The following is a 6,697-nucleotide window of genomic DNA, read 5'->3' as shown; positions in this document are numbered from 1 at the left end:
TTAGACTCATTCAATAAAAATCACTCCATACTACATGATTTTGTGTGCTATTCAGTCATTCCCACTAACCTAAGCAGTTTTGCAGATATGCCCAAGAAGCTCGGTGCTTTATACATTTTATTCCTTCTTATCCTAGTAAACGCTTATTTAAAATCTGTTAACAATGCATGAAGAGTTACTCTATATTATTAGAAGGTAGCCTGGATTTCTTTTGGTGTAGAAATCTTATCTGTCACTGATCTATTAATATTAAAACCGGTCTGGTACTCACCTAGTTTATCCTCAGCAAATCTATTGAGTTTCTCTATTAGCATCCTGGCTAATATCTTGTAACAAGTATTCAACAGAGCAACACCTCTGTAATTTTCACATGCCAATCTATCCCTCGTCTTTTTGTATATGGGGTATAATAAGTCTTTGGTCCAATCTTTGGGCATATTTTTCTCTTCCAATATCCTCTTGATAATACTATATATCCTTTTTTGCAGTTTTTCCCCTTCATACTTTAGCATTTCAGCAGCTTTTTCGTTTTCTCTCGGTCTTTTGTTATTTTTGAGTCCATTAATAATTATATTTTAAATTTTTCCTTTACTAGGCAGTTCTATTATGATATTCTATCCTATTCTAAAACAGGTAGATCCTATATCTATATACTCATTTTAGAAAGACAGTTGATCGTGTCGATCATTAGATCTTTGGAAAATTAATGTCTTTTGGGATTTAAATTTAGTTTTAAAAATGTATCAAAATTTTTTAGGGTTAAATTCAAAGAGTTACGGTAGCTGGTTATCTTTTTAGTACAATAAATGGCAATTTAAACATTTCTTAGGATGGGCAGATAGCATCTTTTAATCCCCTTTTTTTCACTGCTTTTGACGCTGCAAAAGTGTATTTATATTGCCAATCAATATTTTTTTATTATTGTTCCAGAGTTTTTATTTTGTAGTCTCTGAATTAGTAAAACAACTCTCAAGAAGTGTCTTAACACTGCAATCTGATGAGAAATATCAAGAAGCAGTTCTGTTCCACCCTTCATTAATACTAAGAAATACCTAAAACTAAAGTTATATTCAAAGGTGTTTTTACACGGTCTTTTTTACTTACATTATATCTTGGTCTGAGCAAGAACTCTATTGAACTTAAGAATAATAGACCAGAGCTCACCAAAGTTGCAAATAACTCCAGATAGAGAGGACGTATGGTCTTCAAACCTTGGTTAGTCATTAGACTTTCAAGACTTTCGTTACATTCAAGAATTCTGTCAAGTCTTTCAATACTCTATTATATCAGTTTATATTTTCTGTGGTTTTGCAACTATTCTGATAAATAGTCAAACCGATACGATATTTTCGGTTACTGATAGACCACATTCTTTAATTATACTTGAAAGTTGTATAACCTACTAAAAATATTTCACTAATCTATCTATATATAAGGCTATGATGACAGCGACAGGTCACACTGTAATTCCAGTCAATTACGGTTACAATTTCGTAATGACATAGCTTCTTTGTATCAAATTGATATGGTAATTTAGGCACTTTTTTATTTATTTTAGTATTTTTTTATCAATAAATAGACTTTCTTTGGTCTTTTTTATCTCATTTAGGTATGTGTTCACATGCACTTTATTGTTATTTATATTATTAACCTAACCTTACATGTTTGTTTACAAACAACTGTACGGAAAGAGTAGCTGACACTATTTTCCGATAAAAAGTCGCATTGATTTAAATAGTTTTTTAGTGTTTTGTGGTGGGTGTAGAATAGATCATCGGATCGTGACGTATGATACATCATTGGAAAAGAGAAGGGGTAGCGAATATGTTATGACAGAAAAAACACACATTTCGGCAATGCCAAAAGGGTATTGCATCATATATCATATCTCTGTTGTTATTGGTCCGATTGGAGCGTGTGATGTGTGAAATGAAAGATAAGGAAATAACGAATATATTAAGATAAAAAAACAAATAAGACAGCTACCAAAAGGGCAGTACACAGTATCTTCAATATTAATGAACATATAGCGACATAGGAGATATCATAGGACACTATGAATAAAAATATATTTAGTGTAAGACAAATCTTGATTTATTGATTAAAGAAAGCCTCTGGCTGAGTAAAAAATAAACAACTGACCGAATCCTAACATGTGACATAGCAAATAAAGGTTATAACTAATATATTAAGATAGAAAAAATAAACAAAGCAACCACCAAAAGGGCATTACAGAGCATTTCATTATTTATAAACGTATAGCGATATACGAGATATCGCATGACACTATGGATGATAATAGACACACTATAAGGTAAAATTTGCTTTATTGACCTGAAGAAGGCCTCTGGCTAAGTACAAAATAAACAACTAGCCGAATTCCAGTATATATATATATATATATATATATATATATATATATATATATATATATATATATATATATATATATATATATATACGCAGGATATAGTAAAAAAATGATCAGAAGAGTCAGAACAGTATCAGATCATACTTTATATTTACTTGATTTACATGAAAGAAGTTTATAGTTTAAAAATTTTAACGAGTGACTGCAGATTGCCATTGATTGAACCTTCCGTCGCAGGCGAAGGGTAGAATTACTAGTTAAAAATAAAACTCTATCGAGCCAAGCGTTAAAGGTAACTTTAGATTTGTATGCACGCCAATGCCATTAAGCAAGCTCCATCCCTGGAGTACACTCTTGCATTTGACCCCCATATAGTATCCGTGTCTCTGTGTGTTTCCTGACAGTTTCCAAACCACTTGCCTCCAAGTAACGCCATTACCTCCTCATGATAGTAACAATATTAAATTACCCCGAAACTTTACCTTATCGCATTAGTAGCGACCCTATACAGCGTAAATCTAAAAGTTTTCAACGTAGTAGGATCCCCTTCTCCGTCTGCCGCAATCCCACACCAAACGTAGTAAAATTAACTTGTCACTCAGAGAAACGGGACTCAGAAATTGTAAGGTTTTCGCCGTAAGCCGCTCGCCGCCTTCCCAAAAGCCGGGGCAATTAATAGATTAGCCCTTTTCCTGAGTTTATTAGACAAGCTAGAGCCGTTGCTTGCCGGAGTTGAGGATCCATACCCTTCGTTTTGTTACAACTTCAAATTCTAGTGGCCTCTCTCGGCTCGCTACGAGTGTTTGTGTATCTGAGTACTGATTGGAAAACGATTTTACTGTCTGTAAGGTTGCAGTGGTGTGCAAATAAAAAGGATTATTCAAATAACTGTTTCTATGTTTACATTTAATCATTGTAATATTTACAAAGTAAATATTTCCGAAAATATTGTAGTTATTGAAATAGTTCATCTCTGTTCTTCTGCGATTCGACCTTTCGTTTCTATTTGCTCCTCTTTACATTTTTATCTGCTTATTAGCGACCACCTTTTTTCTAAATGTTCTGCAGATTTTAAAATATCTTGCATTATACAGGGCGTTGCAGATATGTTTGACATAAATTGTAGTCGATATGTTTTTTGAATATAATATGTTACACATTATAGTCAAAGTTAACTACAGTAAAAAATTAACTTTTAAAATATTACACATAGGCCTAAGCATAAAAATTGGATATCGTTTGAACTTTTCTGAATTAACAAAATATAGGATTTTTGTGACAAAGCATATGTGAGAATAAATATTAGTCATAGAAAATCCTTATTTGTACAACAAATTTGTTTGTCTGTTTTATACTATCGAGAGGGAACATATGTAGATAATTATGCAAAAAATGATAAATAATAATGAAGGTGGTTTAAAACCTTAATTAAAACAAAAGATACGGTTTGCACAATCACAAAAAATTTAGTATATGCAAGGATTATCCGTCGAACAAGATCCTTAAAAAGAAAAGTTTACGTTACTGAATCTAAAAAAAAATTATAAACTAAAATTATGTCATTAGGACAGCGGCCTTGTAAACATTTTATCTAAAGATAAATATAGAATTAACGAAAGTAAAATTTTTCAAATTGAAACAGTTTACATGGTGTACAACGGACTCTCCCCGTCGCGAAAATGGACTCGTCCAACTGTTTACTGTGACTATGGACCACGAACCGCTATTCGTTTCGTGGAGCTATTTCCGTGACGCTCACCACAGCATATTATTGTACAGAAAAAGTAATACAACGCCAGTATAGAAGCTTAGCTTCAAAAAGAAAAGGTAGATCAACAAAAATATATAATAGTAGTCAAAAATGTTATAGGAGAAAGATTTATTTGGAAAAAAGCGAAAATAAATGCTATGAGCTATATTGATATGTTGCGAGAACCAATAGCACATTTGAACTTGAAGCTATTTACTTACTACTAAATGACTCAATATTAAAAGTTTCTGACGAATAACAACAAGCTATAAGACATGTCATAGACGAGAAAGAAAAGTTCTGTAAACTATTTAATCCGAAGAGAGCTACATATTTCCTTAGAATATTGTTAGAAGTAAACTTATTTTCTTCGCGACTGAGGCCTGCAATTATATCTTAAAACCCAGGTGAACCAGTGCAGATTTGATCCGGTGAAGTCTTAGTTGAGGTGAATATCTGGATATAGTCTGATTCTATTGTTGGCATCCATCTTGTTAACCATTGCCAATATATATCATAAGAATCATCAATTTTTTGAGCAGTTCTGATTAGAGAATTTCTAGATCTTAATCGCTGGTGCTCTTTTGTGATGTGTGGTATATATTGATGGATATCCAGCTAGGTAATTGTACGTTGGATACAATTTTCAGGTACTCTCCTACTAATGCTGCTGTACTGCGTAGATCTGGTGTAGAAATATTACTCGAAGTAGGGAGCCATTTAACTGGGGTTGATTTTTTTGTTCCATTGATTATTCTCATGGTTTAATTAAGTTGGACATCGATTTTGTTTACCGGCTGCGTTTGTAAGATGACTTTTGATTGTTAGTGTTTTATCAAGAATTGTAGTAAGACAATTCTTTGGTTAGTGCTCATTCTCCTGCTTCTTTACTTTTATCTTGGAAGCCAATGGCTAGGTCGTCAGCATAAGCGAATTTTCTCGATTTTGTTGCAGGTACGTCTGCCGTATAAAGGTTAAATATGGTTAAATATGGAGCTAGCACTGAACCTTGAGGTAAGCTGTTGTTCAGTTTTCTAACGTTACCATCATTCATATATATACCAGAAACATTCTGTTAATTAGGAGATTGTTTATTAGCTGACAAGTTTGGAGGCAGAATATGATTTACATCAACTAAAGTAAGGCCCTCTCTCCACAAAGTGTCACAGGCAACTATGCCAGTTCACCTTTTGGTGGTGCACCCTGGGTAACGATAACGGTAAGCTATTAATTTTAAATGCAAAACTAGCCTCTGAGATATTCTGGAAATCAGTACGATAAAGAAAAAAGACCATTTTAGTATTTTGCCTAATTCGTTGTATCATGCATTTCCAAGTTAAATATAGTGTACTATGGCTTTATTTATTGAGCTTTAATAGCACAGACAATGGTTTATGCTATAAAAAGCTTTCTTGAAGTCGATAGGTGCTATAAAAGATGATATCCGTTAGTTTTTTTAATTAGAATTTTCATTGTTAATAAATGGTAACTTGTAATAAACCTTTTTTTGTTCTTGTTCTTCTTTAACTTAATCTCTGTTGAATTTTATTTTTAAACTATTCGTTAATATTTAAATAAGTAATTAATTTATATTAGACTGCAGGAAGAGTTATCGGTATGTTTTTTATCTAATTCTGTGTCTCTCATTTTTTAGCCCTGCCTTGCCTATCGTTTTATACATAATTATGTACAGTTTGATTGGGAAGAATATGGAAAGTTTTTAATTATTCTTAAGATTCGTTCCTGTAACTCATACTTTTCTGGGCACTCATATTATTTTTCATTTCCTTACGAGACCTCCTTATTTACGATTTAATTATTTTAGGTTTGAGTTCTTTGCCTGTGGGTTATGAGCGCGAGAACTGGGTGAATTGGGTAGCTCAGAAGCCGCGGTTATGCTCACAGCCGGTCCCAAGCCCTGATAAAAGAGGAGGGTTGATGGGCCAGGTTACTATCCTACCATTGTTAAAGAAAACAAGGCTCAAAGAAGGCTCAAAACAAGGCTTGATATAAAGCCTCAGAACCAGATGGAACCGAAGATGACGAAGCACGCAAAGAAAAGGAAAACGAGAAGAAAAAATAAGCACACAATCAGATTATCAACATGGTTAATTACTTCTTTTAACAACTAAGACCAAGAGATAATAGAAACTGATAAATGAAAACGTAGACATTTGCGCAATCCAAGAAACCAAGAAGAAAGGTAAAGGCCAAAGAGACTATAACCAATATTTTTTTAGCATACAGTGGAGTGAAGAAAGATGAACGAGCACGAGCAGGCGTAGATATACTTGTCCATAAAAAATTTAAAGAAAACATAAATAACTGCCGTTATATCTCCGAAAGAATAATACATATGGACATCACAATAGACTACCAAAAAATAAATGTCATATCTATGTATAGCCGCGAGGACTACAAACCTAAGGAGGAAGGGGAGGCATTCTACGAACAATTGCAAACCATCTTGGATCAAATACCTTGTGAAGAACCCTTAATTCTTATGGGTGACTTTAATGCACGAATCGGAAATAAAATAGTTCCAGAAGTAAAACGAAAGATTTAATGAAAACCAT

Source organism: Diabrotica undecimpunctata, chromosome 2, assembly GCF_040954645.1.
Source record: "Diabrotica undecimpunctata isolate CICGRU chromosome 2, icDiaUnde3, whole genome shotgun sequence".
Taxonomy (NCBI): domain Eukaryota; kingdom Metazoa; phylum Arthropoda; class Insecta; order Coleoptera; family Chrysomelidae; genus Diabrotica; species Diabrotica undecimpunctata.
Note: the sequence above shows the minus strand (reverse complement) of the source record.